At 42.0% G+C, this 14,094-nt stretch overlaps 1 protein-coding gene across 3 annotated transcripts in view; it reads left to right on the top strand.

The window, feature by feature from the left end:
- The window catches only part of PALS1 (protein associated with LIN7 1, MAGUK p55 family member), a 138,940-nt gene that overhangs the window by 63,206 nt on the left and 61,640 nt on the right, over nt 1-14,094 (top strand). The gene's annotated exons all lie outside the window — the stretch shown is intronic.

The following is a 14,094-nucleotide window of genomic DNA, read 5'->3' on the forward strand; positions in this document are numbered from 1 at the left end:
TGTTTGGACGTAAGATTTATTAGTCTTCCAGCCTTCAGCTAAGCGTGGCCAACCACCAAGTCCTCCTTGGCCAATATGACCTTAATATGTGGCAAGCTATGGCCAAGTTCGAAGGGTTGCTCCCTGAGGCTTCCAAGAAGGAGTTCTGGCTCCTGCAACAGTGGCTGGGGAAGGTCTATTCCCAGTCCAGAGACCCCCTGGAAAAGATTGTTACCATTCACCAGGTGATACTTACCTTGCTGCGATGGTGGGTCGACTGCAGGACAGTCCTGGAGGGGGTTCAGTTTGACAACCCCACCTCACTCCATCGAGTTGGTGTTGGATGACTGGGCTAGGGTGTGCATCTTGGCAACCTCCAGACACAGGGCATGTGGTCCCTGGAGGAGGCAAAGTTGCACATAAACGTCACAGCGCTCCGAGCAGCCTGGCTGGCGTGCAGAGTCTTGCTGCCCCACTTGTCAGGGCAGGTGGTACGAGACCTGATGGACAACACAGCCTCTATATTCTACATCAACAGATGAGGGGGAGCGTGCTCATTGCCTCCTTGTCAAGAGGCACTCCCATCTATGGGACTTCTGCATCTGCCACGAAATCCCACCTGGAAGCTTGTCACCTTCCCAGCATCAAGAATATGTTGGTGGACCAGCTCAGCAGCGACTTCTTTGCTCGCAGTGAGTGGTCACTCCATTCAGAGATAGCCAGCATGATCTTCGAAAGGTGGGGAATTCCCCAAGTGGACCTGTTCGCTACCAAACAGAACAGGATGTGCCACCAGTTTTGTTCTCGGCAAGGTCTGAGCAAGGGCTCCCTCTCTAATGCCTTCCTCCTGTTATGGTCAGGGAGCCTGATGTACGTGTTCCCTCCGATTCCACTCATCAGCAGGGTCCTGGCAAAGATCAAGAGAGGCAAGGCACAGATTGTCGTGATTGCCCCAGCGTGGCCTCACCAGCGTTGGTTCGGCATGCTCATGAACCTGTCAGCTTCCCCTCCCTGGCCCCTGCCCAACCAACTGGACCTGCTGTCACAGGACCACACTTGGCTCTTACATCCCAACCTTGAATCCTTCCACCTCTTGGCATGGCTGCTGTGTGGCTGAACCTGGAGGAACGGACCTGTTCAGAAGGAGTCCAACAGGTCCTCCTGGGGAGTAGGAAGCCCTCAACTAGACTGACTTACCTGGCCAAGTGGATGAGATTTTCCCGCTGAGCACCTGAACATGGCATCTCTCCCTTGCGTTCTTCCATACAGGCTGTCCTTGGACTACGTGCTCCATCTGAGGAACCAGAGCCTGGCACACACTTACATTTGAGTGCATCTCACAGCCATCTCCGCTTTTCACCCGCTGGTCCAAGGACAGACAGTGTTTTCCCATGACATGATGGTTAGATGCTTGAGAGGGCTCGAGAGACTCTTCCTGCAGGTACAGGCTCCTGTCCCATGGTGAGATCTTAAGTTGGTCCTCTCTAGGCTCACTGGCCCGCCCTTTGAGCCGCTGGTTCCTGCTCCTTTTCCCACCTGTCATGGAAGGTTTCTGGTGGTGGTGTCTTTGCTAGATTGGTCTCTGAAATTAAAGCCTCGACCTCAGAACCGTGGTACACCATCTTCTACAAAGACAAGATTCAGCTACGGCCCCACCCGGACTTCCTGCCGAAGGTGGTATCCACCTTCCATATGAACCAGGACATCTTCCTCCCGGTGTTCTGTCCCAAACCGCACAAGACCAGTGAAGAGAGGCGTCTTCACGCCCTGGACGTCCGAAGGGCCTTGGTTTTTTACTTAGAATGTACCAAGCCTTTCCGTAAATCAACTCAGCTCTTCATCACTACGGCAGATAGGACGAAGGATCTTCTGGTGTCCTTGCAGATGATTTCCAATTGGATTACCTCATGCATAAGGACCTGTTACAGCCTGGTGGGGGTTCCACAGCTGATTGTCAGAGCCCACTCGATGAGAACACAGGTTTCTTCAGTGGTCTTCCTGGCGCACATCCTTATTCAGGACGTTTGTAGAGCTGCAATGTGGTCCTCTGTCCACACGTTTACGGCCCATTATGCCATCACTCAGCAGGCCAGGGACGACGCTGGGTTTGGCAGAGGTGTGTTGCAATCTACACGTCCGTGAACTCCTACCCATCTTCAGGGGTACTGCTTTTGAGTCACCTAATATGGAATGGACATGAGCAAGCACTTGAAGAAGAAAAGACAGTTAATTTTTCCGTAACTGGTGTTGCTCATGTCCATTCCACAACCCGCCCTCCTTCCCCTCTTTTGGAGTTTCTGGCAAAAAGGTACTGAGGGTGGGGGGAACCGGCGGCACCCCTTATACCATGCCAAGTGGGTGCCGCTCCAGAGGGCGCCAGAAACAGTCCCCTATGGATACTGCTGAGGGAAAAACTTCCAGCACCGATGCATGTGACGAGCGCACACACACCTAATATGGAATGGACATGAGCATCTCGAATTCTCTCCAACACTAGTGGCTTTTGGCAGTTTTGCATTCTTTTGATTTTCTTGACAAATAACACTTTTCAAAGTTTTTGTAGAGAGTAGTGTAAGCTTTAAGAGGCTTGTATCCTCCATATCTTCATATACTGTTACTTTCCTGTAGAAGTAAAATTTGCAAAGTATATTGTTAGCATTGCCACCACTTTTCATTTTGTCCCATTAATAGACTTGTGCTAAATTAGATATAAATTAGATCTGTATATTCATATCAACATTGCCATTTTTGCTTAGTGAGCACTTCTGATTGAAACCCAATATGAAGCAGTGTATTGTCATCTCTAATACTATTTCTGACCTGTGCATTAGTGCCACTGAACTAAAAAGCTAGTTTCTAAAATATTTTAAAGGCTAGTTCTGCATATGTAGGCAATTACAATTAGCCTGCCTAGTAGAAGGTTTTAATTTGTATGCGCAAAAGCTTACAAGCGGAGAAGCATTACATTAAGGATTCATGTCTACTCACCATGCATTAAAAACAATCGGCATGCAACCTACTGCTTTTTGTGCAAAACCTTCAGTGTGACTGATCTGGTCAGCAAATTTAAATTGAAAATACAGAAAACTTATCACTTGTGAGGTGCTTTTACAATTAAGATTATGTGGTGTGAAAACATTTCATGTTAGTATATTGCAAAATGTTATTTGCCATAGTTGTCACGTGCTAAACAGCTCCATTTCTGGGAAAAAAAAGCAATAAAAATCTCTTAATACAAATGAACACCGCATTAAAGTGTTTACGTTAATTTTAACAGTAAAACTTGTAGTAATAGTCATGTTGCCGTGTTTCTGGAAATTGTGCAAAAACTGACACTTTCTCATTTTGGATGCTGCTGTTTCATCTTGTCTACAGGTTTACAGCACTACTTGACAACTCCATAGCATACCTCATATAAATGTACATAAAATAAGCTTTCAAATGATGTGGGTGTGTAGGATGGGTACGTTAAACTCCAAAAGTATGTCCCTTTTTGGAGAATTGCTGCATGCCTATTGAGAGCACCAGTGGATCAGACCATTCAGGCTGTAGGATATGAATTATTTCACCAGTTTGTGGGGAATGGTAGGTGAGGTGGGAGTAGATGAGTGTAGCCCTCCAAAACATTTAATGATGAGAATTCTGGCTAGTTTGCACTAGATGTTTGAGATCAAGATTAAAAGTCCTGTGTGATATCTTCAAAAATGTAGAATTTCAAAGTAATTTTCCCTTCTTAATCACATTGTCAGTGTCTTTGTTCTTGCTGCCTTTTGCAGTTTTTACTACTTTGATACAGTTCTTGTGCTACTTCCTCTTTTGACATGGCAGTCCTGTGCAAATTATGCCTTTAGACAAGGGGGAAATTTACTGAGTAATTCTGCTTCTCTGAAGGTCTTCCACCTGTCCTTCCGCTAATTTTGAAGAAAGCCTTTGTTGATTTTGTCTTTAGTATTCCTTTCTGAGGCATTGGCTTCTTTGTAGGTCATTAGTTTTATTCTTTGTAAAGCCTTCCTGATGACTCAGGCACTGAAAGGAAAGTACCTAGAGTAGTGGCTAAGTCTGTGCTCTCTTCCTTACTATTTTTGTCTTGGGCTCAAAATCCCCACATCTTTTAAATTCAGTACTTATTAGGGCTGTCAAGCACTTAAAAAAATTTACCGCGCGCTTAAACAAAAATAGAATACCATTTATTTAAATATTTTTGGATGTTTTCTACGTTTTCAAATATATTCATTTCAGTTACAACACAGACTACAAAGTGTACAGTGCTCACTTATATTTTATTACTAATATTTGCACTCTAAAAAACAAAAGAAATAGTATATTTCAATTCACCTAATACAAGTACTGTAGTGCAGTCTCTTTATAATGAAAGTTGAACTAACAAATGCAGTTATTTTTGTTCATAATTCTACATTAAAAAAATAAAAACAACGTAAAACTTTAAAACCTTCAAGTCCACTCAGTCCTACTTCAGCCAATTGCTCAGACAAACAAGTTTGGTTACAATTTGCAGAAAATAATGCTGCCCATGTCTTGTTTACAATGTCACCTGAAAGTGAGAACAGGCGTTCACATGGCACTGTTGTAGCCAGCCTCACAAGATATTTTATGTGCCAGATGTGCTAAAGATTCACATGTCCCATCATGCTTCAACCACCATTCCAGAATAAATGTGTCCATGCTGATGACTGGTTCTGCTTAATAACGATCCAAAGCAGAGCAGACTGACGCATGTTCATTTTCATCATCTGAGTCAGATGACACCAGCAGAAGGTTGATTTTTATTTTTTGGTGGTTTGAGTTCTGTAGTTTCCACATTGAAGTGTTGCTCTTTTAAGACATCTGAACGCATTTTCCACACCTTGTCTCTCTCAGATTTTGGAAGGCACTTCAGATTCTTAAACCTTTGGGTCGAGTGCTATATCTATGCTTAGAAATCTCACATTTGTACCTTCTTTGCTTTTTGTCAAATCTGCTGTGAAAGTGTTCTTAAAATGAACATGTACTGGGTCATCATCTGAGACTGCTGTAACATGAAATATATGGCAGAATGCGGGTAAAACAGAACAGAAGACATACAATTTTCCCCCAGGGAGTTCAGTCACAAATGTAATTAACACATTATTTTTTTAATGAACTGTCAGGGTTTCTTCCTCACCCTGAACTCTAGGGTACAGATGTGGGGACCGCATGAAAGACCCCCTAAGCTTATTCTTACCAGCTTAGGTTAAAAACTTCCCCAAGATACAAACTTTGCCTTGTCCTTAAACAGTATGCTGCCACCACCAAGTGTTTTAAACAAAGAATAGGGAAAGAGACCACTTGGAGACGTCTTCCCCCAAAATATCACCCCAAACCGTACACACCCCCTTTCCTAGGGAGGCTTGAGAATAATATCCTAACCAATTTGTTACAAAATCATCAAAGACCCAAACCCCTGGATCTTGGAACAATGGAAAAATCAGTCAGGTTCTTAAAAGAAGGATTTTATTTAAAAAAAAAAAAAAAAAAAAAAAAAAGGTAAAAATCATCTCTGTAAAACTAGGATTGAAAATACTTTACAGGATATTCAGATTCAAAACACAGAGGATCCCCTTCTGGGCAAAACCTTAAACTTACAGAAAACAGGAATAAACCCTCCCTCTTAACATAGGGAAAATTCACATAAAACAAAAGATAAACTAATCTGTCTCACCTGGCTTACCTATACTGGTTGCAATATTGAAGACTTGGATTAGGATGGGTTGGAGATGATGGATTTCTGTCTGGCCTCTCTCAGTCCCAAGAGAGAACCCCCCACCCCCCAAGATTTGAAAGTGTCTTGTTCCCTTATTGGTCCTTTGGGTCAGATGCCTGCCAGGTTAACAAGCTTCTTAATCCTTTACAGGAAACAGGATATTGCCTTTAGCCAGGAGGGATTTTATAGCACTGTATGCAGAAAGGTGGTTACCCTTTCCTTTATATTAATGACGCAAACATCATCAGCATGGAAGCATGTTCTCTAGAATGGTGGCTGAAGCATGAAGGGGCATATGAATGTTTTGCATATCTGGCACGTAAATACCTTGCAACGCCGGCTACAAAAATGCCGGCTACAGACTTGTTTGTCTTAGCAATTTACTAAACAAGAAGTAGGACTGAGTGGACTTGTAGGCGCTAAAATTTTACATGATTTTGTTTGAGTGCAGTTATGTAACAACAAAAAAAATCTACATTTGTAAGTTACACTTTCACGATAAAGAGATTGCACTACAGTACTTGTATGAGGTGAATTGAAATATACTATTTTGTTTTTTACAGTGCAAATATTTGTAATAAAAATAATATAAAGTGAACACTGTATACTTTGTATTCTGTGTTGTAATAGAAATCAATATATTTGAAAATGTAGAAAAACATCCAAAACTATTTCAGAAATTTCAGTTGGTATTCTGTTGTTTAACAGTGTGATTAATCACAATTCATTTTTTAATTGTAGTTAATTTTTTTGAGTTAATCGTGTGAGTTAACTACAGTTAATCTACAGCACTAGTACTTATTGAAAGACAGTTGTCCAATATTGAAGGGAAATAATGAATCTTCATTGCTATTCAAGTACCAAAATATTTACTACTTGAATGGTTTTAGTAACTACTCTGACGACAAAAGCTAAAGAGATGAATTTTTCCAGGAGTGTTTGTACGTTGCTTTTCATTAAAATGAAACGCAGCACTTCAGATTTGCAAGTGAAAGCTGCCAGAAACTTGTGTAGGCTTTACTGCCACTCCTCCATTATAGTACCACTTACATTTAGTTTTCAGCATTATTTAGAACTTCAGTAGCCTCCTCCAAATTCATAACATTCCCTAAAAACAAAACACAAGTTAAGGTTTTAGTCTGAACACATACTATATTTTAAAAAAAACACACTGAGATTCAATTACTGATATTTAACTATTTGAGAACAAAGGGAATTGACTAGTTTAAACCAGAGGGTTTTTAAAATTTAAAAAAGAAGGGAAAAAAGCTTAATTGGCATTGCCATGGTCACTTTTCTACTATTTTTTTTCCCTCCTCAGATTTGTTAGTAATGTTGTATCTGGCCCATTGGCCTAGCAATAAAGGAAGTTGAAGAAAACTGCAGTGTGATATCAAAGATGTTTTTTTAATTACTACATTTAATGACAGAAAAGAATGAATCACTAATATTGTAAGTATGATACGTTGTTAATTCTTTAGGAATTCAAAATCTGAATAAATTAATTCAGATAAGAAGCTGTCACCCTGACAGTCTGATATAGAATGGGACTTGACGAGGGAGAATGTCTTCTATTTGAATGTGTGAGCCATAAAGGATTTTCAGAGTTGTCATCAAGTCTTAAAATTGACTTTTAACTGCAAATAGAATTTTTTAAAGTTATTCTGACTTTCCGGTGTCCTACTTTCCATAAGCAGCTGGACCTTCTACTAGGGAAGTATCAGGAAAACGTTACTAAATGTTCCGTTATGGAGATACTGAAACAATTACTCATAAAACAGTTTTTAACTTTTATTACTCAACATATATTTTTAATGTTTATCTGTATAAAGTATAATTGCTGCAAATTTCCTTAAAACATTCTTTAAAGAAAGTGAGAAATTTGAGTTCTTCACTGGGGTGGCTGTTTATCAAGTTGTCCTTTTAGGAAGATCAGAACTCAAAAAATACTTTTCCTGACTTAATCAGAATGCAGAACAACAGATGTTGGCAGTTGAAAGAAATAGGTTAGGCTGCCTTTTCTCATTGCTAAAGAATTGCAATTTGTTGAGCTCACCAGGACATCTGCAAGAGCCTTCCCAAATGGTACAATGGTACCTATGGGACTGTGTTGTTCATTTCCTGGTAAAACTGTGCGGAGGGAACAGGCCCAGGAAAATGTAGTTACACCTTATGGGTTTCTGTAAATGCAGCCCGCACTTGAAAATGACAATTTGTGGCATCTGAATCTTATCAGTCCAACAAAGTTTCAGCCCTGTGGTTGTGGTTGTCCTAGTTTGGCAACGTGGCTCTTTCTGGAGTTGCAGTGCTATTGGTGTCTCTGCTTTTAATTGCACAAATGCTCTGCCTCTCTCTGGATGGGGTGGATGGAAACACAAGGAAACTTCTCCAGTGTGCCATCGTATCCTTTGCTCATACATTTTGTGGAATTCATTGGTTTCCATATACCCAAAATCAATAAAAGGAAGCTCAGGTAGAGCTGTGGTCTTGAGCTAAGAAAGTGCCACAAATGACAGGGAATTGTGCTGGCACTGTGTCTTCAGACCTTCAGTGTGCACAGAGTAAGCTCATGTTATATCCACCTTTTTCTCAAACACTTTGCTACTGTTTCATGCAGGTATTTCATTGCTATGCTTCATAAATGTGGTGTATTGGCTTTGAGAAATAGCTATCATTGTCTGTCTGTAATATGGAGTTCTGAGACAGTCGTTTTTCCTCACATAAATTAACTCCTTTTGTTCCATCAGACCTCTGTATTAAAAAAAAAAGGGCATTTTACTCTGCATAAACATGAAAAGTTGAATATAATGTATTTTTATTGTTTCAGCAGCAGGAATTTATCAAGTAATTTTAGCATGCAAATTATTTTAACAAAAGTAGATAGCATTTGTTAAGTTGGATTGAGAAGTTTACTAATTAACTAAATGTTCAGAAAAGTAAATCTTATTGATATGACATTTAATCAACCACACACAAAAACTACATTAATAGAACACTGAGGTTGCAAAGTCAAGCACTTGAAGGTTAAGAAATGTCAGAATTAAGGTGGTCTTAATTTGGTAGCCATATACTTACATCTTGTGATCAAGTAATTAAAGCCTAGATAGCACAGGAACTCTTAATTCTGGCATTTCCTAACTTTTGGATGCTTGACTTTGCAACCTCAGTGTTCTTTTAATGTAGATTTTTATGTATAATTTTTTCGGTTTTAAAAAAGCAAACTGGAAAACGTGAAATTCCATCTCTGTAACATAATATTGAGACACCTGCATAGCTGATCATCAGGCTTTGAACCTTTAGATCTACTATGTATCTGCTACTTGAACTAATGAAGTTACTGATAGCAGTAAAAGTTGTCATCTTCTGTGGACCTGAAATAGAGGGGAATCATGTTTTGCAAGTGGGTTTTAAATTCACTTCCTGACTGCAGAAGGAGGGGGAGACTCTAGAATCTTGAGTTACATTCCAGTCTTTCTAAGGAAGTGCTCTCTGGTGTGCACAGGCTCTTCTGCCCTTCCCCCTGCCCCCTCAAGATTGATCCTTCCCTTCTGCTGTCCCCTCCAAACTGTCCTGCTTCGTCCTCACCTCTTCTGTCATTCCACATTCCATTCCTATTCTCACCTAGCCAGTCCCAATCGCCGCTTGTCATCCCAGTCTCTTTACGCAGCCACTCTGTGTTCCTCCCATCCCCAGCTTATTTCCCACTCTCCTTTCCCAGTCTTCCTACTCTGGATGTTTGTACCAGTCTCCCCCCATGTTCTAGATGGGTAGGGTAGGGAGACCAGGAAAAGAGTTAGAGCAGAAGCTGGGATTGGGAGGGAACACTGAGAATTAGTTGGGCAAGGAAACTGGGAAGCGGGGAGAACAAGACTGGAACTGTCTCCTTGTCCAGCCATTACCAGTTTCACTCTCCCTCCTTCCGTGTTCCAGTCAGTGTCCTCCCGCTTAGCCCTCTTGACCACTTTGCAGTTGTCAGGCAGCTCCCTCTTCCATGTTTCCTTGGCACCAGCAAGGGGAGGGTGGGAGGATCATCCAGAGCACAGAAGAGACAGTTCTATTGTTTTCAGTTTTGGTGCCTCACCTGGCCCTGCCCCACAGTGACCAGAAGTTTCAGGGAATGTCCTAGTGATAGTGAGCCCCTATTGCCCTGGGTTGGAACAGGCTCATTCCCTTCCATCTGTGGGGATGGCATATACACAGTTTGGTCACTTGTAGGAGCAGTGTGGGAATGGAGCATGTTCAAAGCATATGGAGATTTTAGTTGCTAAACTCTGACCACATGCTACTTAAGATTTATCAAAGGTTGTAACTTGGCCAAATGTGACAGATTTTCACTGTAACAGCAAAAGGCACATCCATGGCACTAAAGCCCACTCCTTGCCAAATTTCAAGTCCCTGTTCCAAAATGTTCAGGGATTAAAGCTGCTTAAACATTCCTAAGAATATATTTTTTAGCTGGACAAAATGCATTTTCCCCTAACCTCATTCTCAGAAACAGACAGATGTTTTGGCTGAATCATTTCATTCAAAACCAAATCAAAACAAAACAAAAAGTACACCTCAGCCTGGCATGGAAAATTTCAGCCCAGATAGTTTGGCAGAGATTATGAGCAACTGAAAACAGGGCTGTATAATGGGAAGTTATTGGGCAACCTGAGGTGGTGGTGATGGTGGTACTAGCTCCACCTATGATCAACATTGGCCATTAAACACATGATATTTTGTGTAGCTGTTATATATTAGGTTAAAGTTGCAACTCTCTGTACACACAGAAATGGTACAGATGGGAATGTTGGATGAGGCCTGGGCTTGGAACTGGCATAGGATTGCTGCTGAGCTTCCTGGTCAGTTTTTAAGATGCTTCGGTAAAATGACAGGAGCAGTAGCAGGATGTACATAGCTTCTCTTCCAACCTGGCTTCTCCATGTACATGTCTGGTGTGACAGGGTCGGCCAGATGGCTATAGGAGAGTAATAGAAAGCAGATATATTAGCCCCAGGCTAAGCAGGTCCCTTTTCCCTGGGTAAGGTAACAGGGAAGGTTCCAGAACAATCAGGAACCTTCTGGAAACAATTAAGACAGGCTGATTAGAACACCTGCAGCCAATCAAGAAGTTGCTAGAATCAATTAAGGCAGGCTAATCAGGGCATCTGGGTTTTAAAAAGGAGCTCACTTCAGTTTGTGGCGTGCGTGTGAGGAGCTGGGAGCAAGAGGCACTAGTAGCTGAGAGTGAGAACGCGGATTGTTGGAGGGCTGAGGTGAACAAGCATTATCAGACACCAGGAGGAAGGTCCTATGGTGAGAATAAAGAAGGTGTTGGGAGGAGGCCATAGAGAAGTAGCCCAGGGAGTTGTAGCTGTCGCACAGCTGTTCCAGGAGGCACTGTAGACAGCTGCATTCCGCAGGGCCCTGGGCTGGAACCCGGAGTAGAGGGCAGGCCTGGATTCCCCCCAAATCCTCCCAACTCCTGGTCAGACACAGGAGTCTGTGAATTCAGAAACACGGCCAAGCTGAGGGCCGCCGTGAAGCTCCAAGGCAAGCATATCCGCCAATAAGTGCAAGACCCACCAAGGTGGAGCAGGAACTTTGTCACACTGGCTTTTTGGGGTCTTGCTGTCCTTCCTTCTCCCTCCCAGCTCAGGGCTGGTTGGAGATATGCAGGAAGTGCACTGTAGAGTTTTGCATGTCTAGTTGCATGGCAGCCAGTTGACCTTCTAGGTCCCTCTCTCCAGGGCTCCAGAAAGAAAAGCCCTCCCGTCAGCCTCTCAGGAAGCCCAGATGAGCCCACACCAGCTGGAGGAGATGGGGGAGAGAATCTTGGGCTCCATCCTCTTCTCCCCAGCCTGGAGGTAGGGGGAGATAAAATTCCTTGTGGAGAATGAGAGGGATTATGTAAAAGAGACCAGGTGCTCGTGAGGAAAGAATTAACAGTGGGAGTCTCTGTTGAAAGCAGTGCACAGAACCATTATGTGGAAGCTATACCTCTGAAAGCCTACTGTTGTCATTACCTCCCAGCTGTCCCTGTTTCATGTGTCCACTTGTCAGTGTGCTGCCCCTACCTCAGCCACCTTCCCTGGGAAGTTCCCCTTAAGAACTTTGTTACACTTGTAGATTACAGAGACAGGCTGGACTGTGGAGCTCAATAGAACCAGGACTTGCACCATAGTGACTGCTCATACAGTGTAAGTGAGGGAAAATGGAAGATTGTTGGCTGCTTCTGTGCACTTCAGAGAAAGTAGCCTCAGCTTCAGAGGAAGAATTGTCTCCATCTCACTTCTCATTAGTAGTACTTAGCCAGTCATAGTCAACATGATTTTACTTTGTAACCAACCAATATATATGATGAAATGTATTAATCATATAACTGATCCAGCAGCACAATGAAATTCGAATGGTCAGTTCTTATCTTCTAGGTGTTTAGGCCAGGATGTCTAAAAATGACATAAAGCTCTAGCAGTAGGACCATTGCCGATAACTCCATTCCTCAGGGATTGGAACTTTCTACCATGAGGTAAAACATGACAGCCTTCTTGGGAACTAGTCTGGGACTGTGGAACAAACTAATATTTAAAGAGACGACTAAGGGGGAATACGATAGAGGTCTATAAAATCATGAGTGGTATAGAGAAAGTAAATAAGGAAGTGTTATTTACTCATAATACAAGAACAGGGGGCCACCGCATGAAATCAATAGGTAGCATTTTAAAACAAACACAAGAAAGTATTTTTTCATGCAACGCACTGTCAACCTGTGGAACTCCTTGCCAGAGGGTGTTGTGAAGGCCAATACTATAACAGCATTCAAAAGGGAGCTAGATAGATTCATGGAAGATAGGTCCATCAGTGGCTATTAGCCATTGGTGTCCCTAGCCTCTGTTAGCCATAAGCTGGGATTGGGTGACAAGGCATGGATCACTTGATGATAACCTGTCTGTTCATTCCCTTTGGGGCACCTGCCATTGGCCACTGTCAGAGGACAGTATACTGGGTTTGATGGACCTTTGGTCTGACACAGTATGGCTGTTCTTACGTTCTTAAAACTCAGGACTATCACAGCTAGAAGTATATGAAAAATGCAGTTTCAGTCAACCTGAAACTGCAAATTTGTGTCGAGCTTGCTGAATAGTTTCAACCAAACCAAAAAAATCAAAATGTTTTGGAAATGTCTAAACCAAACACTTCAGTTTGACACGACTCAAAACTTTTCCTTTAGATTTCAGGCATTTTTAACAAAAGCAAACGAGGACTAAATTCACAAAATGTCTGGAAGAGGTGTCCTCCTTATGCCTTTTAGCCCAGTGGTTAGGGCACTCACCTGGAGTGTGGGAGACCCATATTCAATTCCCCTCTTTGTGAGAGAGAATTTGAGCTTGGGTCTCCCATGTTGCAGGAGAGTGCCCTGTCTCCTGGGCTATGATGGGATATTCTGTAATGGAGTTTTCTCCATTTTGCCTGGTGAAGCAATTACACTTCGTATAAATAAGTAATCATTGGAGCAGGTTTTGATCTTGGGTCTCCTACATCCTTGGCGAGTTCACTATTCATCACTGGATCAAGGAAAGAGTAAAAATGATTCTGCAGTCCGGTGGTTAGGTCACTCAACAAGTATATAGGAGACCCAAGTTCAAGTCTCTGCATTAATGACTATTTATTTATACAAAGTGGAATGACTTCAAGAGGTGAAATGGAGAAAGCCGCATAACAGAATATCCCATGACAGCCCACTCTCCTTCAATGTTGGAGACCCAAATTCACATTCCTTTCCACATCATCAGAAGGGGGAGTTGAATTTGGGTTTCCCACATCCCCTCTGAGTGCCCTAGCCACCCAGTTAAAAGTTAAAGGAGAGCATCATACACCTCTTTTTCCTCTTCCAGCAGTTTTGTGAATCCAGTTCTCTTTTGCTTTTGTTAAAATGCTCACTGTCAAAATGAAACTTTGTTTCAACCCGACCCAAATATTTCTCACTTTTTGATTCACCAAAAAGTTTTGGTTTTGGTTCAGAAACTTTCTGTAATTGCCAGAGAACCAAAATATTCATTTATTCACCCAGCCCTAATAACTTTTGTTCCAACTGATATGTGCACTTTGACCTGCCTTCTCCAATAGACATAACAAAGGAAAAACTAAATGAAATATAAAAGACAACAAGTCATACCAAATCACTACACTGAACAGATAATTCTCCCTGTAGGGAGATGACAGAGAAAACAATCCACACATGACAGATGTTAATAGTATCACTTAATACACTAGTGTGAGGGATTCAGATGTCACAGTGCTGAGTGTGGTATAAAAATCTGTATAGGATAGACATAAAATTTTACATGAAGTGTGAAAATGGGTCCTGACAACATCCTCAAGACACTTTTGAT

The sequence above is a fragment of the Eretmochelys imbricata genome, chromosome 6 (assembly GCF_965152235.1).
Source record: "Eretmochelys imbricata isolate rEreImb1 chromosome 6, rEreImb1.hap1, whole genome shotgun sequence".
NCBI classification, from domain to species: domain Eukaryota; kingdom Metazoa; phylum Chordata; order Testudines; family Cheloniidae; genus Eretmochelys; species Eretmochelys imbricata.